Here is a 26226-nt window from a genome sequence, read left to right on the forward strand (position 1 = left end):
AAGTTTCCATTAAGTTTTCAAGATTTCCTTGAAAAGGAAAGAATTTATAAAGATGTATAAACGTTTAGTTAGTTAATTTAGTAAAAAAGAATGTAAATGAAATGAGACTAATATCGGAGAAGAAAAAAGAAGAATAATAATAAACAAAATATAATTAAAAATTGCTCGTAGAAATTGAGATAATTGTTCACGATTAACAAACGATTCCCAAATTATTCACATCTCAAGTCTGTTTAATCAATTCGTGATAGAAAAAAGCGTTCTTTCACGCGGTTAAATTGATTCAAGAACAATAGTTACAGCGTATTATTACGTCAATCAAAATGAAATAATCGCGACCCGGCATCAGACGGTAAAATTAACGTCATTTCGAATTTATGCTTGGTCCAGAGCGTTCACCGGCCATCAGTTTTCACGGTTGGCCACGTTTACATTAATACATCCGCTTGATAAGAAGTAATAACGACAGCTCGAACGCGACACCGTGATTTGCGAACAGGGTTGTTCAGGAATCGAATGCAACAGGAAATTGCCGATAAAATGAAATAGCCTGTTGTCACTTGTTTATCGAATTTACCAAAGGATGGGCGCAATCTCGTTTTTCGTTTGTCAATTCGAACATTTTAAAAGGTGGATACACTTTTTATTTTTGTTCACCATCATTGGACGTTTCAGAGAAACTCTTAAAAATGTTGCTGCTGAAACGAGGAAATCGTTTGGAGGGCTTTTGTGAAATATTTTGCGAAATTTTATTTTAAATTCGTTTTTTTTTTTTTTTTTAATAATATTGTATTGCTTTTCCATTGATGGAATTCGTATTTTGTTCGAGAGTCTTATTTGACGAAAAATGAAATGGACTGAGTGGTTTAGGATTCAACGATATAAAACGATTTAGAATAAATTTAGCATAGAATTTTTGAAACGTGTTAAAAAATTTTGTAAATATAGAAAGGAAAAATAACGAAAAACTTTATTTTTCGATTTATTTTTCATCTATTTTATCATCAAAGGGGAATAACTTAAAATCAAGCATGAACTAGAGTGTACAATATAAATTTCATTCAATTAAGATATTAAGATATCTAATATAATTTAGGGGAAAAAATCTCTGATAAGCTCGTACTTCCTCGCCATTTTTAGAAAAATTAAATTATAACCATTTCCTCTGAAGAAGGCCAACTCGAGCCACAGAAATTCTGATGGCTTTTGATGCAATTTCATTTCGGAGCTACAAATATCTGTGCAAATGCATGTAGAGATAGTTCTCAGTTTTCGTTGAAAAACGAAGAATTTTAATCATCGTTGTAAACAATTGTTAAATTGAAATAGTTTAAATTACATGAGAAGAATTAATTTTTTTTTTACTAACAAATAAAAAATGTTGAACAGTTATAATATATTCGTGATAAAGAACAAAGGTACTTTAATAGTACTTTAATTTAAATGATAATATTCGAAATATCTGAATGTAATTGAAATTTAAAAATTTTTTCTAATTTATTCATTTTCTTCTTCTGTATTGTAATATCACTTTTATTTTTATTAAAATAAGAAATAATATATATATATATTATTGGATAATATGTATAACGTGTAAGAAAAATCCTCGAAAATGAGGAAACAAAAGAAACTTAATAAACAATCAAAGTGTGAATGAAGAAAAATCACCCAAGAATCGAGCGAGCGGGGAATCGTATTTAATCAAACGCTAATTGCTATCAAAATCGAGATCGCTTCATTAATGTCAGTCTATGGCATCTAATGAAAGAAACGACGAACCCCGTGAAAAGAGGAGGGGCCATTGAAGAGGATCAGAGGGTCCATCTTGCTTGGACGAAGAGGAAACGCTTCGAACTAGTCGGGACTAAAAAGTTTCCTTCCTCGATTCTTCCAAAGCGAGATAGTAGAGGGAGAAGAATAACAAAAGAGGGAACGAAGAGGAAAAAGGAAGATTTCATCGTCGATCGACGTTTTTCCATCGAGAAATCGGGAAAATATACATTATTCTTCTCCGAAATGCTCCTAAAGGGAGTGCAAAGAGTTGTTTCTAGTTTAATTCCAGTAATTCGATTTCCATTAAACGGTTTCCGACCGCGGTGTGTACTCAGGGGAGTCGAACAGTAAACGGAAGAGATTGAGGGGGTGCGCGAGAAGAAGGGAAAAAAGTTGGGTACGAAAGTTTGAAAAACGTGACGGGAAAGGGAAACACGAAATTACAAAAAAAAAAAAAGAGAGAAGGAGAGATTTCTCGTTGATGTTTGCTGATGAATTCGTGGAATTAAAAAAATATCGAATTCTCTTTTATTATATACATCCATTGTTAGATTCATTATTTTCGTATATAGTTTTCGATCTCATCCTTCCATTTTTGCTATCTCGAAATTTTATCCGATTAAAATAATCGATGGAAAAGTTATCAGGTGAAGCAAGGATTGTTTTAAACGGAAATATTGTATTTCAGATAGACAATTTGTAACTGACGAAATTTTATAAGCGGAAACTAGAGAAGGAAACTTTATTTCTACTATTTTTTTTCTTTGGGCAAATTTTAAGGTATAATTTTACCTCGACAAATCAAACTTTAAAATATCGGAGTTTTTTTAAAAAGTTCAAATCAAATGCTAATCATATATTTTTCTAAAATTTAAAATTTTCCAGTAAGATCGATTGACTTCTCAAATTTATATAAATTACATTATACAAATTTTCTTGTATATTTTCGTTCAAAAGATTACAAGTTATTCGACATGAGTCAATTTTAATTGCACGTCTTATGTATATTCTTTTTATTATATATATTATATATGATATATTAAAAGTAACTTAATTTCTTTCAATTTATTTTATCACATTGATAGAATTAATATGCGGTGTTCGAAGTTCCATGTACTGGTATTTCGATACTAATCTGTTAACGAACTCTTCGCTAATTACGGGTCCTGATGTGGCTCAAATTGTGACTTATGATTCAACGTCTAAGCTCCACGTATATCCATCTTGTGGCCTTTGAAACGGCCCGTTAATCATGCGATCCGCCTTAAAGTTTACTCAGCTTGCCTCTCGATTACGTAAAGAGCCCGGCTGAATATATAACAGCATCGTGACACGTGATCATTAACGAACACCATCGAACTTGGAAGACGTTATATCCCCGTGTCTAACATAGCCTTTTTTTTTTTTTTTATTTTTTACGTTAGAGGCGGGGAGGATGCATCGATGTCGTAAATATGATAATGGAAAAGAGGAGGAATCCTTAATTTTAACGTGTACGATGGATAGATTAAAATATAACCTGGTATATATTCGTGTCTAGCGTAATCGCTTTGTAAATCGTGATAAAATTGAAAATTAACACCGGCCGTTGAATATAAATTACCGTGTTTAAAATTAAAATATCGCGATAATCCTGGATCTTTATTGTAATATAATGGAATAATGAACATACATAGAGAGGGGGAAAGGGAGGGGGGAGGAAGAGAGGATACGTACATCGTGCATGTGTCTCTATGAATTTTAAAAAAACTTCGAATCTTTCTTCGATCGATGAAATGACGTTGAGATTTATTGTAAATTCTGTTTCTTCGTTTAAAATTTTGAACGAAATAAATATATATTCGGGATTCTAATTTGTAGTTATTTTTAGTTCCGAAACGATGAATTGCAGAAGTTGAACGCAGGACGGGTTTTTAGGGCGGTTATTTGCACGAGTCATGTTTAGAGGGGTTCTGTTAAGCGAAATACCTGGGGAATATTGGTGTGACAACGAAGGATCCTCGTGAACGGATTCGAATTAAGGGAAAACACGATTCGAGTGGGTTCTCCAACGGATTAAAGCAGAAATTCGAATTCTCGAGATTCCGACGTAGATACTTCAATGACCAACCGTGCAGAAGCATCGTTTAAAATTGGGCGAACCAATTTAATGATGAACTTTCTCGTAAAATGTGAACACTTTGAGTTTTAGTTAACACTTCGAGTATAATGGAGTATAAATTAAGAGGGAGGGTGAGTTATATTCGTTCGAATTGATATATAACTGTCTTGAATTTGAATTTAAATTTAAAGTTGCTTGTTTAAAATGTAATTGCAAATTGTATGGAAATTATTCCAATGGGAAAAGAAAATAATGGAATTAAGATTTCATAAATTAGAATTTACAAAATATTTCATACACAAGATAACGCAAATGCAAATGATATTTCTCCAAGATATAAGAATATTCAAATTCGAAGTAAGAGATAAATAAGTCTAAATTAACGAAATAAATCGTACATCTTATTATTTCCATGTTTAAACTAACATTTCTTGAAAATTAATGATGATTAATACACAATAATGAAAAAAATTCAAATTTAAAATAAAAAGTGAATCATAGAAATTCACGTAACTAACACCTATAATAATAATAATAATAATAATAATACATTCCCATTTTCAAGCTAATTGGTACAATCCACGTCCTATGACTTTTACACGACGCCCTATTTATTTTCACCCCCTCTCGAATAATTAAATAAAAATTTTCGAAATACAACGGTGGTGGTGAAAAGGGGTAGCGAAACTGTGATTTAATTTGAAACGAGTGCGCGATCGATACCGGCAAAATGGTAGTCGTATATTGCCACTTAAACTACTTTTTTCCCACCGAATGGTGGATCCAGAGCGCGTTCGAAAATCTCGATAATCGGGGCCACGAATAATCAAGCCCGCGGGCGAATGCGTATACGATGAAAATTGGAATGATACACAATCGTTCTCGATGGTCCATCAACCCTTTTTTAAGGGAGATCGCTATGCCCAATCACGTGGAACTTCGCTGTTTAACGGGCCATTTCGTATGCGAGCCCATTGTGTACTACACGTCACGTTCGAGCGATGAAAAATATTTGAAAAAGCCCGTGGGTTGCCCGGTAAATTCGTGCAGAAAATAAAGAAGGCGTCACTTTTTTTTTTATGTTTTTAAAGAAAAGAAATCAAGTTCGTATTTCTTTAACGAATGATCTCCTTTTATTCTATTATATACGAAAGGAATTGGAAGATGTCAAATTTGGCGAACAGGAAGGAACACCTGTTTAGCTAAGAAAAAAAATCATAAAATTTTCTTATCACTCTTAATCATATATTTCATCACTAAAATAATAATTAATCTTTGGATTAAAAATTTTTTAGCTTCAATTGAAATATTCCAAATATTTTCCTCTCTGAAACAATTTTCTTAATTTTCATTTTATTCTTAATCGTAAAATCTATCAGGACACACCCCACTTGAATCTAAAATAAAATTCTAAATCTAAAAAAGTCCATATTTTCGCGCGCAGATATCGATTCTATATAAATAAATTAATAACTGCGGAGGAAAAATATAATATAATTAATCCCTCCCTCTTTCTTTTTTTTTTTTCAATTCTCAAATACTTGAATCCACCGCTCCACCATTATTCCCCCCAAACGTGGAATATCGACGTTCCCGGATCGATCCATTCGTATTCATTCGAATCCCATTGAGAGAAAGATAACACGCTTTATCCAGTCCGCGTTAACGTCGCGTTTTTCGCGCTAGACTCCCCTCATAGTGGGGAAATCGCAAATCCTGATAACTTGATCCACACCGATTCCACACCATCGAAAGTAATACATCCGTAGGATCGAACGATTCGCTATTTCAGACGGTATGTAGAACGTGTATAACGTGACAAGTACAAAAATTGCCACACGCTTAAGCGAATTCGTGGAACGGATAAAAATGACGGGGAGGGGGGCGGCGCGGAAGAGAATGGCGGTAAGGTATTTTCCAATAAAATATATCCGGGGAGGGAGGGGATGTCGCGCGATTTCATATGTACCTTCCTACGTTGATCGATATTCGAGTTTCAACATTCGTATTCAACGTTCTCGTTCCGTTCTCGTTAAATCTTGCGGGTTTCTCCTTTTTTTCGTTCGTCGGCGAATTTTCGAATAAACGATTCCTCGACAAATTTCCCTCCCCTTTATACATTGTACGTGTAATGGGATTTATATGCGATGGAAATTTTTGTGATTTCCTTCGAGAAGCTTAGAGAAGAAGAATCAATCGAATTTATCCAATGTTGTGAAAATAGAAGATTTATTTTAGACTTGAGATCAGATTAACGATCAGATTGTGAAATAATTTTTTTTATTTCTCTTCTTCTTCTTCTTCTTTTTTTTCTTCTTCTTCTTCTTTTTATTTATTTAGAAATGTATTCGAATGTGGAAAGTAAGTTAAGTAGAATAATCGTTTGTAATTGGATTAAAAAGATTGAGGTTATTATGCGATTATGTAAATTTCGTATTAAATATACTCTATTTTTTTGCTTATATTAACTGTATTAAATTAAACTCGTATTAAATCATAAAGAAAATAAGAGAATTATATTTACGTATCAAAATGAGAAAAGAATCCAATAATATAGAATACGGGAACTCCAATCGTGAAGAAATATTTATAAAAGTAAATAAAAAAAAAATCGTTCATTTTTCACCCAAGAACAACATTTTCCTTTCGCCGATCGTTTCAATATGAAACGTGGAAGAAAAATAATCTTATCCCGACCGAATCATAGCAACTCGTATGATGATCGACGATTCATCAGAAGAAGTCAGGAGGGTTGTATTTTTCAGCCAACGAAACGAGATCCACTCTCGAGATCGTCTCCTTCGATTTAGGACTTTTACTCTCTTCGTGTGCTTGATTTAAAAAAAAAAAAGAAAGAAAGAAAGATCAACCGAGGAAAAACAGCGAAGGAGAGATGGGTAAAGGAGAAGAGATCGAATAAGTTGAGACGAGTGGAGGAGTTCTAAGTAAGGGAGGACGTAAGAAGACAGAGAGAGAGCAAGAAAGAAAGAAAGAAAAAGAAGGGATGAAGGGTTTAGAAACGATGAAACGTAAGGGAGAGAAGAGTTATGATTGTGGCCGAGTTCTCACGCTCGTGAAGACTTTTGACGAGGGGAGACACGAGAGTATAAATGCACTCGCCAGTTCGTGAACTGTGCACCGGGTGAGGCGGACGAGCATGGCATAAATCAAATTCTTTTTTGCCGGAACTTCTGTCGTCCGAACAGTGGCCGATGTTGCTGCGCCACAGAGTGTCGCGCTTAATTCGTGTTGAAAGTTCGGTCGATTTAAATGCAACGCGGATCATACGTACCAAACTCTCCTGTCGTTCCTCGCCAAGAATTAGAAATTCTGACGTGTTGATTTAGTGATGTATGTTATAATTTTGATTGTTATTTATGGCGAGGTGTGGCCACAGGTGATACGAGTAGCGTGGAAAGATGAGGAAATTTTGAAAATGGTGAAAGCCGAGGATTAAGAATGTGAAAAGTAATAAAAATTTGTTAGACGTAAAAATAGTAAAAACAAGATTACAATCAGAGATTGGTAAAAATGAAAGATTTGAGATTCTTTTAAACCACATAGTAAAATTTTTAAAACAACGAAGATGAAAGTAAAAAAGATATATATATTTCCAACTTATTATACTTTTATCATACTTTGTATTTTCATTCATCTATTCTAAATCTTTTATCTTATGACTGGATCAGAGATAAACTCTCATTTGGTATGTATATTCCTCTATGAAAATAATACATCCGACAGGAATGAATATTGATTTATAAAATTCACGCAGCTAAAAGAGCAACAAAAATATCTCTATTTCTCTACTATACCGCGGCTATATATAATTTAAATAAAAGATAAATAAATAAAAATCCGCAATCGCATAGGTGAAATATCGAATAAAATATTCTCCAACTTCCTCTTGCTCCCGGCATAACTTTTCCCAACAAAAGGTACATCCTGGGAAGATAAATCAATTACTTGTTTCTCTTTTTCCTTTTTTTTTTTTTTTTTTTTTTTATTTCAAATTGTCAAACGTATCGCGAGCACATTGAAAAAAGATTCGAATCGGTAAAAAAAAAAGATGGCGAAGAATAATTAAAATAAAAAACTGTAAACACGAATAGAAAGAGAGAGAAAGAGAGTTACGCAATAACTTTTCAAATAATTTTTTTTCTCCTTTCTTTTAGATTTTGATCAGTTTTGTTCATAAATCGATTAAACTATCCTCCTCGCTATGATGATCCTCGGTCGAATCAATTTGATACCACGTCGCAAAAGGAAAGAAAGGTTGTTATTGAAATTTTCCGTGGGCATTGGTTTTACGAAATAAAATGTCCATCAAGAGATGTCGCGTTCGGTATCGAATATCCCGTGGAAAAATATTTTACTCGTTCCGTTCGAAAACGACAAATGCTTTTATTTTATGTCAATGTTTTTTTGTCTGTCATCCATGTTACGTAATGTTAGACACGATGTATACAAATGGAATTGTGATAAAATTCACAACGGTCGATAATTTGTTACGAAAAAATAAGAATCTAAAAATTGTAAGATAAACATCTTTATTTTATCCCGATTTCTGTAAATATGCATATTTCTGTAAATTTCGAAATCTTTCGAAAAAGAAAGGAAAGAGAATAATAAAGATGTAAGAGAAGAATTCTACTTTGCTCTACTTGCTGTTATTTTTATAGGTAGGGCAAATAGATGCAATCTTCCCTTTTCCTAGAAATCTAAAATCCCGTATAAGAAATGCAATCAGACGGAAAAATCATCGCATTTGCAAAATGTTATTAAATATCCAAATCATCTTTGGAAAATCGATTCTCTCAAGCTCAATCTGTTTCCCAAGACGAAGAATCTTCAATTCCTCGCAATATAAGAAATATAAAATAAACTTTTAAACACGATTAATTAATTTAACCAAATTGTCACGTTCAATTTCTAATTGAAACATCGTACAATTCTGAAAGCTAATCATATTTAATAAAAAAATATCAAAGCTTCTTCCTTTCTTTACAAATCTATCCTAATTTATTCGAACGAAATTAATTTTTTAATTTTTTTTTAATCAAATCTCCTTCCTCAAAACATCCAAACGCATCCGATCCACCAACACTCGTTACCCATCCCCGCGCAGAAACGGGACACGAATAAAATCATAGACGAATATCCTACCCCATTCTCACCTACTCCTATTTGCGCCGCGAATATGAATAACGCCAGCCTGGGTATCTAGAAAATTTTATTTCACCGCGATGCTATTACAGGATCCATGATAAAAATGAGGCGAACCGCCGGAGCTGAATCGCCGCGTGGGTAGATATTCATGAAAATTCATACTAATAACGATAATTCAAATTTGAGCGTTAAACCCGGTAATTCATGGAGGAGGGGAGAAAAAAATGGAGGACCTTAGGAGATCGTTGGGACAGGATCGATCGATCGATATCTCGGGGAGAAGGCGTGAAAATTGAGCGGTTCGGCGAGTGGCCAGGGTCCAACGACCGGGGAAACAAGAGCAAACCAAGACCGAGATTGCGGTATTGTACGCTCGAGATATGCTCGAGTTCTGGCCAACCTTTATTCCTCGTTCCTCCTCGTTACCAAGGATCTAGATGGTGGAAGTTAACTAGGCGAGATGCACCCTTAATTGGAAACCGTATAAGATGAACAGGACGACTCCAAATAGATCTGAAGGGGAATATTGGGTGGAGAGGGGGGGCTGGATTTTATGATGGGAATTATGTATGTTATTTTATCGAATATAATGGCTTGTCGAGAAGTTTGATTCGCCTTGTTGCTAGGAAATTGCTAGGGGATCACGGCTCGGGGAAGTCGATCCGCGAATGCGAAATTGAAAACTGAAAACTTTGTGTATCGGTTTGCTTCGGGGGAATAATGCGACTTGTCTCACTTTCGAGCGAGAATTTTATACATTTCATGGTGGAGGATTCTTTGAAAGGGGAAAATTGCTAGTCATTTTAAATTTCAATAATTGAATTAATGAATAAGTTGGGTTCTCTCTTCGAATTATCTTACATATATATATATATCATCGTGTTACGTGTCGATAATAATATATTCTCGTAGATGAGAAATGAAATTTTCTCATCCTATAAATATTCGATGCATTAACTTCTATTGCTTTTGTTCGAGCTTCTTCTCTTTAACCTCTTACGTAATTAGTCTTAGAATATCTTCTCCTCCATTAGTTCCTGATGCATATAAATCTGTCTTTAGGTTTCACCGAAAGTGCAAGCTCATGGATTCATGGAATGTTGTAAAGCGATATATCAATGTTGATATCTATTACACGAATCAATGAATATTAAACGATGGCTAGCAAAGATCGATTTTCTTTAAAAAATCGAATCACCATCGATAATAGTTTAATAAGTTATCAAGTAACTTTTTTACGAATCAAATATAAAACTTGTATTAAGAAGATTTGTAATTAAAGAATTTATTTAAAATTTGAATGACATTTATTTCAATATCAGTATTAGATAGAAAGCGTTCAATGTATTATTAAATAACATTTCTGTCGATTAAAAAACTTTCGAACATTTCAAAAAAAATAACAGAGCAATGTATACGAGTATCGACGTATAATTCATATTTTCACATTATTTATATTAAAAATATTATCCTATATATCTTTTCTTAAAGTGTTAAAAATAATTTAAACGCTCCCTAAGACAAATATCGTGATATTTATCGTGCAATATCGCAATTCTTATTCCACGGAAATTATTCTTTTTTTTTTTTTAAGTATTATGATATTTATCAATGTATATATTTTATTCCAACTCGTAATTGTACTTATTTCGCTTGCTGTGAAGAGCAGTAATGCGTTTAAGGCTTGACATTTGAACGCACAGTTCGCGAAGACGTATTCCGCGAGAAATTGCGGTTGCTATTAAAATAATTTCACTTGAAATGAATTAATCTCTCGTGATTTATGCGACACTCCCCGTATAGGGGAACATAATTTTCATTTTTAAGGTGGTGGAAAGGGATTTGTACGAATCCACGAATCGAGGATGGAGAAGACAACTACACTTTAATAGCGATTCATTTATCTTAATTTCAAGATTTGTTTTATTTTTTTTTCTCGTGCATGGATTTATATGGTAAAACTGGAATGCTTAATTTTTACGTATCGAAATTTATAAGTATAACTTCTTGAAGTAGAAAGAAAGAATTTTCTGAAATATGGTACGTTTAACGATCGTGTAATTTTTTTATTATTTTTTATAAATATACAGATTATCATATAAAAATATTTATTGCAGCAAAAATAAATTCAACATTTAGAATGACATAACTATTATCTACATCATCTACTTTATCATTTTTTTTAACTAAAGCAAAGCAAGAAATATTCTTTTTAAGAACATTATGATTTTTCATAAATTTTTACACAACATATTCATATTTTGTTGTTTGAATTCATTTTGGAAAATTATAAATAAAAATCAAATTCTCTTTCAATATAAAATATTTACACATTCTCTGCACAGTCTATAGCACACATGTCTACAGAATAAGATATTTAACCACGAGTCTTCTAAAAGTCCATAAATTGAACCGCCACAAAGAGAATGGTAAAAAAGGAAACAAAGAAAAAGCGGAATAAGAGAGAAGAGCGCAAAATTGTATTATGATAGGAAAAATTTAAATTGGTCACGGAGTGCAGGAATATTAACTATATTCGATTCGCATGTTATCAGATAACAGTGCACAAAATTCATACGTACTTTTCCGATATATCTCTCTCGATTTATCTTCTTTTTTCTTCATCATATTTCTTTCACGTATATATATAGAATTGGTCTATCGATAAATAAGACGAGTTCTCATCGCGTCGCTTCCTCTCGCTTTCATCCCTTATCGATACCTTTGCAATTAATCGAATTAATGTTACGTCGCGACTCGTTACAATGAGAATTTTTTCTTCTCGACTCTTGTGCTCGATTAACGAGACGCTCTTGGTTGATTTTCAGAGTAGATTCTGTTTTTTTTTTGTTCACAATTTTACAGCGCTTATGCAATAATTCGCTGAAGATCGTTTCTCTTTTGTTGCAAAGCGCGATAACGATAACTTTTTTCTGGCTGAATAAATCATGCTCGTCGTGCATTTTTATAGTAGTTAAGAAACATTTTAAATCTCATTTGCTAAGTTTGTATCGGATATTAAAAGTTGATAATGGATTAATTTTCGATATCATTCCAAATCCTATGTATTTGGAATGGAAAAATAGATGGCAAATGCGATAACAGTGAATAATAGATTTAAAAAATATTATTTCATACAGAAGAATCTTTTTTTTATGTATCAAATATCATCAGGATTGTTTTAAGAAAGTAAATTTTTTTAAGAAAAGAGTAAGAGATAATTATGAAATAAAAAAATTGATAAATAATATATTAAAATTCCATTTGACTACTTCGTTTGTCTGTGACAACAAATTTCATATAAAATTTATTGATCGATTTCATAAAATTGATTTCATAAAACTGGACGAATCGATGATCTATCTTTTTTTTTATTTCCTTCTACCTATTGTACAAACTGGTATTAAATATTTCTTTTTTTTTCATAACAGTACGACGAATATATATATATACATACACGTGACAAAATTCAAATTTATAACCCAAATATTAATTCAACCGAATTGAATCGATTAAAAAAAAAAATAAATAAATAAAAATAAAAGAACAATCAACTAATCATGCGTTGCAATTTACTCTATTTAAATCTCAATTATTGCCGCTATTTACGCTCGATTCCAATATCGATTACAACATCCAGCTATAGTAGATCGTTCAAGAAATAAAACACGAGGGGAACAAAAGGGTTCGTTGAAAGTCATAGTCGTGAAGAGAAGTGAGAGTTCACGCTTCTTGTTCCCCTGAAGGTGTCGAGGGTTTTAATTTCATGGGACGTTAAATACGTTCTCGAAGATGAAAGAGAAAAGGGGACGGAGAAGATTGTAGAGCGCAGTAGGTAGGATACGAAGGGAAAAAATAAGAGGGGACAAGCATTTTGCGAACCCTTTCGGAGAATAACGACGATCATTACGCAAACTTCTTGGATCTTTTACGATCCCCCGATGTTGTATTATTCCGATGGGTCCTTTTGTTTTCTTGAACAAATATCTTAATCTATTCCACGTCCAACCATCTTCCGGGAATTCCTTTATTTTATCCAGAGAGGTATGTTTTCTCTAAGTTGAAGGATCCGAGAAATCGCGAATTTTTCGTGGAAGAAAATTTATAATTTAAGCATAACGTGGAAAATTGGATGATTGAAAATTTTCTTTCAATCTGTTAAATTTAAAATCGAATTGAACGGTAAAAATACATGAAATTATTAATTAGATGACTTTTAAGAAAGTCATCAAGATTTACAAGGTAACTCGAGATTTGGGCTAATAAAATATTTTTTAAGTTTTTAATATTAAAAATAGAACAATTTGTCTTTATATATACAAAATAATTCAGTATACAAACATTACCGTTTTAATTTAAAATTTCTTTTTCACGTTATATGTTTGTATTATAATTTTTTACTTCATACTTTTAATATTAAGCTTAATTTTTTTCATTTTCCTCGGTGTTAAATTAAAAATCGTAATTTCAAAGTCGTAAAATTCATAAAATGTCTCGCGGTCCCCTCATCAAAGCGCGGTAATGTATTAATTACTTAAAAATCGCTATAATTTCAATTTTGAACGCGTGATAAAATCTTTTAATGAGAATACCGTTCCAAGATATTATAAATGTAAAAAACATCGAATATTCATTGCACTCCCTATTAATTTTGTTTAAAAACGTCGTGACGGGAATACACGGAGGGGGAAGGAGGGGGATGAATATTTCATTTCGGGATACAACGAAACTCCCGAAAAAATTTTCCAATTATATGGGAAATTTACGATAGAGCAGATATATTTATTTCTATATATGGAGAGATATATCGATTCGTTGAAACGTTGAAAAAGATTTTTAATCGAATAAGTCGGCTCTCTCAAACGCGCGATAAATGCATTGTTCCCAACTCGAATTTCTACGTGTTCCATATTCGATTGTCGATGGTCTACTTTTAATTATGCAGTCACCACTGGAAGCGGTATATTTTCCACGATAAAGTTTCATAGAATTTTAACCGACAGAGAAGAATAACACGGTTATATCAGCTCTTCTAAAAAAAAAGGACAAAGATGACATCTTCACTGTCTTTTATCTTATATAAAAGATTTACTTTAATGACGAATGGAAAAATTTCTAAATTTCAAAATAATTATTCGTGATATTTTACTTTCAAATAAATTTGTTAACAGCATAATACAATTTAACTCTTTTAACAATTGTTTCTAATAAAGATCAATAATGTTTCTTTAAGATTTTTCAATAGTTTGCAGTAATTTTGGCAAAGTCAAATAAAAAAAATTTATGGAAATATATGATCAATATAATCAACTCTTCAATACGTTACATCATAATTATTTAATGGATTCTGATCATGAGAGAATTTTAGTTGATAATTAATTAATGAAATGTAGCTTATAGTTTCAGTGCAATTCGTCAATGTATTAAATTTTATTTATAAACTTACGAATAAACTATAAATTTCCGACACGCAACGGTTCATCACTTGGGACATCAATATATCTCATATATTTCGTTTATTATTGATGCATAATTTATCACCAAATCGCCAATTTATTATGTGATCATCGGATATTAATGGATTCTGATCGTTATGGCGTTTGAGTAAATTATAGCTTATAGATAAATTCTAAAAGCGTATATTAGGAAATTATTCGAGATTTACAGCGAATTAATTAAAACTTTCTTATTCAATAGAATCTTCCTATTAAAATCATAATATTACAATAATATTTTTTGCAACTGAACGAAATAATACTTTGTAATTACAAAATTAAGAGGAATATAATACTCATTTCAATTCCAATTGTAACATCTTCAATATCTTTGTTCATTATCATTTTGTGTTAATTTAAAAAAGAAATTAATCTTTCGAAATTATAGAATTTCGATGAAATAAAACAAGGAATATCGTAACAAACTCTGAATATGTACAATTCTAATTCAATAGTCAGAGATCGTATTTGACTCGACAGGAAGATCTCATGTAAATGGCTTCACGTTTTCAATACGTTCGCTGAACATCTGTTACAATGTCGGCCACGGTATAATAACGGCCTTATAAATTATTCATCGTAAGAGTCGCGTTTCCTTCTCCGAAATAGTAATAATATAGAAGTTACTAATGTCTCCCTCTTAATTCGAACTTAACTCCTTTCTCGACCATTTGTTACAACAATGGCTGACTCTCGCGCAAAGGATCCTATCTCGAAGAGGAGCGACTATGATGTAACAATGTATAATGCTCGGCTGGCTCAGCCCGCCTCTATCCTCTTAAAGCAATTCCGCCGTTTAATCCAGAAATTATCCCAACGATTCAAGCACTGTTGAACGGAAAAATGGCGAAATTTCGTTTAACGCGATCGGATAAACCGGATATCGGAAGTTGGATGATTCCAACGAGAAGCTGCAGTTCTATTCTGAGACTTACCAGATGCGCTATTCGAATATCTATGTTTCTTTTAGATTTTTATAAACATCGTGTGTAGATAATTTCGTTGAACGGTTATTTGAAAATGTACGTGAAGCGCAAAGAAGGAAGAAATAAGTTTTGATTCAGAAAGTATTCTTGTTTAAACTATTTAAGAAATAGATAGATTGCCAATTTTTTGTACAGAATATACTCCCATCTTTTAAGAACTTTATGATAGGGAAGAATTTTATGTTTTTATCGTATCGTATTCCGCCCAGATATCTTTCTTATCGCTTTAAAAATATAAAACTTATGTTTCGCTCCGAGAGCAGGGATTTATGCGAACTAATATGTGCCATGAAAAGCGAATAACGTTGAAACTACGCAATTTTAGCGAACATTTATAATTCAGTTACAATATTATTAGCTCGATATAATATACATATAATCGATATGACCTCTCTTAAATTATCAAGAATAGGAAATATAAGAATATGAATATGCAAAAAAATTTGTGAAAAATAGACATTAACGAAGATTTTATCTATCTAAGAGTGTTCAAATATTCAATCAATACGTGGAAAATTATATAAAAATATGATGAATTACATGTCTAAATACATTTAATCAATAAATCATTGATATAAAGTCATAAATGAAATTTTTCAGTAAAAAAAAAAAGAACTAAAAATTTTGTTATCAAAAGATATAGAAAAAATAGAGGAAAGTATGCCAATTCTGTTTTTGTTCCATATCGATATCTCAATCGGTTTTCGAGATAGAGAGATTCAAAGTATTTAAGACAGCGCAGAGATTATGAATGGATCCGCGACCCAGTGACCCACATTTTTATCTGGAAGTGCGTACTAATTCCAAGAATCGCGTCTGTCACTTGTCTGGAGTTTGGGGTAGGTCAGTGAGACGAGGTGCGAGCGAGAGATCCGAGTAAACAACAAAGACGGGGATAATAAATGATCAAAAATTAACCTTTTCTTTACACGATGATATCTCGGGAACCGGAAGTCGTATCGAGAAAAATCAAAAAACGTTTTAGAAAGGAAGAATCTGCGCTTCTAATGATCGTTCATTCGTTGACCGGAAGTCATTATCTTCGAAGTTATAGCGGTTTAAAGTTTACCTATTTTTAATAGAGTTTAATTATCTTTAGAGTAAACGATTAAAAATCATCGTCTCTTTACACGATGATATCTCGGAAACCGGAAGTCGTATCGAGAAAAATCAAAAAGCGTTTTAGAAAGGAAGGATCTGGGCTTTTAATGATCGTTCATTCGTTGACCGGAAGTCGTTATCTTTGGAGTTATAGCGGTTTAAAGTTTTCCTAATTTTAAATAGGATTTAATCGAGTTTTAAGGTAAATTTCATGATAAATTTATATAGAATATAGAAAAGATATATAATATTAAAGATATTTGTATAAAAATCCATAGTTTAATGACGAGGAAACTAATCGCACGATATCAAAAACGATTCAATAATGTAATATAAGGTAATGATTCTGTATAAGCATTCTTGCCAGCGATACAATTATGAAAATTTGATGTTATTGCATACCCGTGATCGTAAATTCATAGTCGCATGCACGCGTTTCTAAAATTGCTGAGAAACGATGATAATTTAAAATACACCATCAAGCATAGCCTGTGATAGCTACGTATCACGAAAGTTATGGTGTTTCAACATAAGATGTTTTTTCGTTCATTATTTTATTTAGCATGCGTACATTAAACTTCGACGATGTTTAAATAATGTCTTCTAAATTATTAGAAAAATATCATTTTACAAATTTATGTTTAAAAATAGTTGTAAACGCGATCGTTATATCTGATATCTGTAATATTAATTCTAAAAATGTACCATCTTCTACATTTTTAACGATTAACGTCGAAAATATTTCTCGAGGGATTGCTTTTAATGCTAATTACTAAGGAAGTTTATCAATTTATTAGTCTTTTTAATCTATGTTGGAAAACTTTCTTAATATCACACATTGTTTTGTTAAACTATTTCAGATATTTTTCAATCTCTTCTGATGTTGATATAAAAATTCAAAAGTGATGATAGGTACTTATTATCAAAGTTCTTTATTATATAAACGGGGAATTAAATTTATTAGTGGTGCTAATTTTTTTTTCTTTTAATATCCAAGTTGGAATTGGGTGAGATGAGAGAATCGATTTTTCATTAATTCTCTTTTTTAGCGTATTCAGTAAACGAGCACATGCAGAGATTGTATTAAGCGCCATATCTATGATGATCATTATATATACGTTTTTAAAAAAATCATAATAAAAGTAAAATTCTTTAATTTTATCCATTTTATATTATCTTATATGCATACTTAATTTTTTTCTATCCAACGTTGATTATTATTAAAATTACAAGTTACAAGATATAAAACATAGAAAAATTATGTATAATAATTTTTAAAAAACTGACAAGAATGATAATGAATTTTCTATCTTGAAAATCTAATGGATGAAAATTTATGAATTCAATTATAATATGATTCTAAGAAGTTCAAAATTTTATTAGATTCTGTATCATTGCTGCATTTAAAGATAATTATTATTATTATTATTACACATTATATAATTTAAAAAATTAATTAACATACTATAATTTAATTTATATTACAATTCACATATAAATTCTAAAATATTCAATCTTTTTTATAAAATTATTTTATAAAATTTTAATTTTTCCAAATATATTTTTTTTTTTATTCTAATAAGCAAAATGATTGTAAAAAGTGATTTTTGCAAAATCTATGTCACGCGTTTCAAAATAATTGCACGTTTAAATTCTATATAATATCGCAAGTATTATTAATAAATTTTATTGATAAAAACGATATCGTTATCGAGGACACATATATATCTATATATTCACAATCATTGTCTTTTTCATTTCTATCCTCTTAATACTCTATTCGAAATGATTTTATTATTCCGAAGCACTCACCGAAACCTTTTTGTATATTCATTGAAGCGATTCTGGCTAAAATTAAAAAACAGTTTTCCGGTTAATGTTTAATCTTAAGTTACGATTTTCATGAAAATTTTTCCCTATGAAAAAAAGTTTGATTAGTCTTTTTGCTCTCTTTTTTTTTTTTTTATTCGTTCAAAAATCATTATGAGTCGTATAAAATAGCGCACGTGGGAGATTATATTGCAAATGGGATCGTAGATTCCCTGTCGTGAATGTTATAATATTTTAAACATGTTTTCACACACGTGTGATATAGTACGCGAAGTATTCGACGAACACGTGCGCTGAATATTCATTTCAAGGGTAATACCTCGTGTTGCCCTTTTTCAAGGGTTTCAAATGTGACTTTGTGACTTTGATCGAAGAAATGAAAACGCGATCTAAGGATACGACGAGCTATTTTTTTTTTTTTCGTTAATCAATTAGAACGTGTATTTATTTCATTTATATACAATATTCCAGATAAAAAATACTTTTCTGAATAATTATAAAGAATTTTTAATACCTGTTTTAATACCTTTATTCACTTTGTCTTACGTTCGTGATTCATTTTCAAATTTTTGTCGATACGTCAACATTCTTACGCAAGGAAAATATAATTTAGATAAATATATATATATAAGTTTCTTGTAAAGTAAATGATTAATACTGTGCTATTACTTCAGTATATCGCGTCAGAAAGTTTATAACTTATCATTCTATTCGTTCCTTGGTTCTAATATTATTACTTAATTCTTCGTTCATCTACTACAATCGTTGGTAAATCATTTTGCGTGAAATCCGCAGTTAAATTAATTCTGTTTTATAACCGGAATTTTCCCGGGACGAACGCATTTTCATGGAAATTTAGATGCAAGGGAAGTAAATGGAATTTCCGGGATCTTAATGAGAAGCCAAGGAGATCTTGCCTTAATAGAGCGAATTTCTGTGACAATTGGTAGTATGATAAATTACGGATAAACGTGTTCATAATCTCGTTCCCGTACTGTGCATTTCTTTGCCCTTAATGGGACAAATTAAATGCCTGATATCTCTTATGTAATTAACATTAAACATCAAGCTAAAAAGTTAGTTATAATCATCTAGAGGAAAATATTGATATTATATACATATATAAAATAATAAAATACTTAAAATTTAGATATATTTTAATCCATCCAAATATTTCACAAAGAAAAATTATTTTCACGTTTCTTTTCTTTCTGTCTCAAGTTTAAGTATGAAAGAATCGTGGTTAATATAATTAATCTTTTATTGTTGGTTCCAATTGTGTATCTAAAACAATCATTGTTTTTTTTTTTTTACAAATTTAATGATCCTATCTTTATCCCATTTAACTCATCGATCCCTCACCCACGTCAAACTAATTCCAACAATCGAAAGAAAAAAAGAAGGTGAAATTCATCGAAAGCAAACCCAGCCAGGCTAGAACCATTAAAACGAGAGCATAATCCCGGCTCATTCAGGAAATCCTCCCCCCTTTCTGGAACACGATAAGGTCGTAGACAGTGACACGAAGTGATCCTTCATCCGTGATCATTCAAGTGATCATTCCCCCGTTCATCCTCGAATCGAGCAATTTTTTCACGCGAGCTGTTCCACCAATTAAAAGAGATACGACGTGTGATTCGTTTGTTAAACTTTTAAAATCCTTTTTTTCACGCGATTTCACGCTTTCGCGCGCCCCCTTTTCAAATCGTTGCGAACGAAATAAAGCGACATTTTCTTTCCTTTTCTTTTTTCGTCGCGGCTCTTCCATCCATTTTTTTTTCTTTTTTTCTTTTTTTCCCCTCCCTTTCTTTCTCTCCCCATCTTCTTTCCATGACCTGAAATGAATTCGCGTTCTGAATTTTTACAACGGGGGAGGAATGAAAATAGAATGAAAATATGTAACGTGCCAGGACAGGGTCAGACAAAAGAAAATTCTTTAAATTGCTTCGGCGGTAACGTGTTTGGGAGAAATTCTTATGTGGAGGTGTATACGATGTTGCGAATTAAAGTGGCGACAAGTTTATATATATATATATATTTATACAAAGTGTTAATATATTCATGGAACACCTTTGTCAAGAAAAGTTCAAAAAAAAAAAAAGATATACATATATGTAGGTCGGAGCTTATTCACCACAAGTTGTGAGCAATTCTAGTTAAAGGAAGTAAGATGTAATTTTCCAGTAGAATCGTCCAAAAATATTCTATAAATATATGTTAAACACAAAACATCTCTCCAAGCTCTTCTTTCACAATACTGAGAGAGAAAGAGAGAGAAAAAATGGAAGGAAGATTTCAAAAACAGAATTGGAAAATTCTGACGAGATAAATGTCTTTGTAATCGTCATATTGTCAGCCGAATCGGTGTTTTGCATCGACGAATATTTTGGATTTCTGCTCCGATAGATCGGGGTCGAGAGTGCTCCTGATGTACGCCTCTCGAACATACGGTTTCTCGATATCCAAAGGTGGGAAAAAAGCGGGTCGTGTCGGTCGTAATCGATAAGATATCACCGCACGAGAAACTGGAAAACATTTAAAACAACTTGACTACAGAACGAGAGGCTACAAATATTCGACCGGTGAGTAACTGGCTGGGCCTTCGATATCTCGATACCACGAAGCGTTTCACGGCAAAACGAACGTTACCCTTTTAAATATAAAGGAGAACTTGGAGATTTAACTTTTGCTAAATAATCGTTGCTCGAGATAAGTTTGAGCGCGGATTTTGAGAGAGGAAAAGAGAGAGAGAAAGAGAAAAAGGAATCGTGGCTTGTCGAAGATTTATGGAGAAATTTTGTGCATTTGAAGCCATGTGAAATACATGGTAAAGAGATGTCGATGACATTTGGACGAAAAGAGGATTTGAATACTTTAGAAAAGTTTAAAAAGAGAAACGTGTTAAGTCGAATTGATTGTTATTAAAAATGGAAATTTTTATCTCTTTTTAATTCGTGTTATTGTGAATGTATTGAATACTAGTTTTTAAAAATAAGAAAGGAGAAAGAAATTTTTAAATTGGAAATATTAATTATTGTAACTAAGAGAGGGCAATACATTCGTCTATTTCAATAGTCATTTGTGAAATAAGAGAAATAATTTCTAAAATATAGATTAAGATCGTTCGAATTTTAAATGAATTTAATTTTTCAATTCTAAAAAAAAAAAAAGAGAGAGAAGTTTTAATTAAAAAATAAAAAACCAAATCAAATCTTCCGATGATAAACTCGAAATTTAAATTTAACAATTAGTATCGTACGAGAAAACTTGTTTGCTTAATGAACTACTTCCGAAAAAAATTTAACACGCAAATTAATTTAATTTATCGTAGAAGAAATTCATTTTATCCTATACCGAGAGAAGCTTGTGGACTTTTCTGCTCATGCTTAATTGGCTGACACGTTGGTTCACAGTGAAAGGTAAGAGGGTTGTACACGGTTAATCCGAGCCGACCTAGGATCACCGTCCATAAATCAAAATGATCAAACACGCCACGACAAGTAAAGTGTAATGATTGTGATCTACAAGTAAAAGTCTTACATACTCTCGTTAAACTTATTTTTATTTTGAGAATAAATCAATACTCGTAACTTTTGATTTTTGATAAAAATATGCTATATGTACGTATTGCTATTGATATTTATAACAAATATAAAGAATCTTGTATTCATAATTTTTTATAATAAATAAACAAGATTTAAAATAGAAAATTCGAAATATTATGAAAATAAATTATAAAATTTATAATTGGACTAAGTTACTAGGAGTAAATTAGTGGATGAAGTATCTCGAATTATATTTCCCGTTTGCACGAACCTCGTTCTCGGCTTCAATTTCTAAAAAATAATTAAATGTGAAACGTGAGACTTACGTGCGCGTATATCATAGGCGTGTATCAATTTGTGCGTACATTACCAGTCAAAAATTTGATTTCACCTTTTTCCACAACTCAGATTTTATTTATATAAAATCTCCCGATTATTTTCATCTTCGCTTTGAAATAATCATCGTCATAGAAATCAACGTTAATCTTCTTCATTTCGAAATATATATTTTTTTTAAGATAATAAGTACTTTAATTAGATTTTAAAAAAAAAAAAATTCTCGAACTCGACACTGTACATCGTCGATTTTAACGGCACTTTAAATTTTAGGATCAACCAGGTTGAAACACAAATTGATACAAGATATCGAATCTTGGGCTCGCGTATTGCGAAACTAGATAAATCTGTTTCGATCAAAATTGAAATACATCCGGATACAGCGAACGCGCTGTATTAATTATTGTGAAATAATATAGGAATATCCTCGTATATCGTGCTATCTTGTTGTTAAATGACATAATGGTAAATTTAAAGCTGGCTGGAGACCGGCTTATTATAATTTTTATCGATCATTGAAACTTAGTTAGTTTTAATTTTATCGATGAACATTATTGGTAATATTTATACATTCTCTTGGCACATTTATAAATATAAAATTTAATAAAGTTAATTAACGCTATTTCATATTATTCATTTTGTTATTGTATTCTTTTTCTACGCGTCAATTTATTCTTTTAAAGTAAAATCAATTATAAGCTGATTAAATGTAACAAAATTAATTAAATTTATTGGCATATTTAGATAAGAACGTTAATTTGTAAAGAAATATTATGATATTCATTATTTAACTTTTTCCTTTCTTCCAGTTTATCAGTTCATTTTTAAAAGTAAGATCGATTATAAAATTAAATTATACGTATATTTTCCTTTTATTACGGAATTTTCATTCATCGTTTGTTATATTGAATAAGAAGTATTATCGTCCATTGTTCTTTTTAATATTAGAATATTGCTCATTGTCTTGTTCACAGCCAGTTAAAATCTCCGAGAGACCGCGACACGAGTATTTTATCACTCGAAACAAATTATCACGATATTATTTGCATAATGAAATTCATGAATTTATCGCCGCCGATTTTAATTGCGAATGACGAATAATGAATCTGGGCGCAAGAAAATAAAAAGAAAAAAGAAACTTGAATATCGATTCCACTGCAAAACGAAACCAATAGTAATATATTACTTTTTTCTGATCTAATATTTTAATTTTCTCAAATTTTAAATATCTCAATAAACATTCTATAAACCAACATTTCTCTATTGATTATGATCTAATAAAAAATCAAATAAATAAAATATATCAAAACTTGCAATATAAAAACAGATTGGAAATCCAAATGAAAGTTTTAAGATCTTTAAAAAGAGGATCAAATCGAGATAAGTATTGATTGAAAATATAATATAAAGAATAGAAATTAAATTAAATTTTTAATGGTTTCTCAAAATATATTTGAGTCAAATAATTACGAAAAAATCTGTTTTAAAATTAATTGATTTATTTATTATCATGATTTGTTAATTATGTTGAACAAGAGAGCAAAATGTTTTCATTAACGCTAAATCGATTTGTAAAATAAGCTTTATCGTTAAATCATGAAATCAAATATGATCCACTTTATTAGATCGTGAGACAAAGTTTTATTTCTTTCATTCTGACATTTTTGAAATTTAACTCCGTGTTCCATTACGGAAGGTTTACAAGATTTCGAAAAACATTAGTAAAAAGTACAATGGAAAGTACAATACGGTAGAATATATAACATTACTCTTGTTTCGCTACAATAACTTTTTTTTTTCTCTTTTTTAGTTTCAAAAAGGATTAAGCAACCTTTGTCAAGGAAACAAGTAAACAAGAATCGAACGCAATTTATATGCAAACTATACTCGGTATCACGCAAACACTTCACTATAAATATTCCTTTGTTCAGTTTCAACAAACAATCGCTCCTATAATTACAACTTTTCCTTTGTTATAAATATATTCTCAAGAATTTTATTTAAATGTTCTTTTTTGTTTGTTCTAATATGTTCAATGTGTTCAAATATTGATCCTATTCAAAATTATTAATTTTATTTAAGAACATATTTGTTAACCGTCGATAAAATGATGAAAAACTAATAAAATAGATATATTTCTATACATCTTTTGCTTTTGGAGTTGAATATTCTTGTCACGATTGATTAGACTTTCTTAATCCGAATATTTCAATCAAATTTTCAATTTTTGAAGTAGGAGCAATTAATCCCTTGAAACATTTATTAAAAATAATTGATATTCTGATTCCTTTTCCCAATCGATAATCGATCATCCATAAATAAATTTTGTATAAAAAGAATTAACTTTTCTTTTATCAGATTCAATTTCAATTCATTTATATTTCATAACTATATTTATTTCACGATTATTAAAAATATTTTATTTATTGAATATATTTGAAATTCTGGAAAAAACAATATAAAAACGTATACCTCTCTAATAAATTTTATAAATATATTATAATTGTTCAAAAGATATTCTTCACTCAATGGTTATAACTTATTCTTCTAATAATTTAATTACTTCAACTATTTCTAATTTAATTGTAAAAAATAACTTAACTATATTCGAAGAGTAATGGACAATGGAGAAAGCAAGGGATGAAAAACAAAGTCGAAATCTAAATAAAATATTCGTTTCGATAAATATAAATGTGCTCCCAAGTTCGTTTAATTTTTATCTGCTGTAATATTAAATGAATTTTCCACTATTGGGATTGAACAAATTAATCATCTGAGCAAAACTAGTAAGCTTGGTATCTTGGCTCCTCGAATAATTGAAAAGGGTGGGACAGGGACGTGTTCGATCAGAAATCGTCGAAATGAGATTAATTAAGCCTTGTCCGCCCGTATACGGAATGACAACGGCTGTGTTAACAACGTGTAAAGCGTATTACACGGGGTGTGTTTAAGTGGATTAGTTTCTAATTTCGATCGGAAGTTTGACTTTCCAGTTGCCAATGATCCAGTTCGAACGATCATTTAAATGAATCCCTGATCGAAAATTTCAAATTATTTTGCGTTCCATGGAGTTTGAAAAATTTGAAAAAGATTAGACTAGAATTGTTTTTTTAACTTGGAAAATTTTTTAAATGAAAATTTGTAGGAATAAATAATATAGCAGTAATTTGGAGTTAATAAAATTTCAAATTTCTTAGACATTTTCGAAGATCCGAGGATAAAAATATTTTTAACGAAAGACAATCAATTTTCGAGTTCGACCACCATGTAAAATAGAAATTTAAATAATGAGTTATTTAATATTCAAACAATTAAAGATGGGATTCAATCGAACGTTTTAATTATGCTTCGTTAATTCAACGGTATAATTAATTCAACAATCGTTGGATTTGAATTTTTGATTCGATCTGCTTATAAATTAAGATGATTTTATATATATCTGCTATAAACTATCCTAAAAGTATAATTTAAATATAAAAATATCAATGATAATTATGATTAACATTTGTCAAAGAATAGTATTTCATTAAACTACGAACATTTCAAAATAAAATTAATAACCTATTCCTATATATTATTGAAAATATAAAAAAAAATACATTTTGAATTATTTTATGCGTAAGAAAAACTTCTTACAATCTTGATTTTGAACTTGATCTTTCATAAAATTACTTACAACAATAGCTATTAGATGTTGCTCGAAGAAAATTGTTAATTAGAAATTGTTCTGAAGAACATTCCAGTGGAAAGTTATATGCGAAACAATAATATTATAGCAAGATTGATTTCCAGTTGTAGAAATTAATGCGATAGAGAGAAATTAACCCGGTTTGTTTAACTCTGTATTTGACTTCGCAATTATGTATGTTCATTTTACGCTATGTAAATTT

The 26226-nt window shown here is 30.8% G+C and overlaps 1 protein-coding gene across 14 annotated transcripts in view; it reads left to right on the forward strand.

Moving 5' to 3' along the window:
• Nucleotides 1–26226, forward strand: part of LOC412865 (collagen alpha-2(IX) chain) — a 328107-nt gene that overhangs the window by 271203 nt on the left and 30678 nt on the right. The window lies entirely within an intron of this gene.

The sequence above is a fragment of the Apis mellifera genome, linkage group LG11 (assembly GCF_003254395.2).
Source record: "Apis mellifera strain DH4 linkage group LG11, Amel_HAv3.1, whole genome shotgun sequence".
Lineage (NCBI taxonomy): Eukaryota > Metazoa > Arthropoda > Insecta > Hymenoptera > Apidae > Apis > Apis mellifera.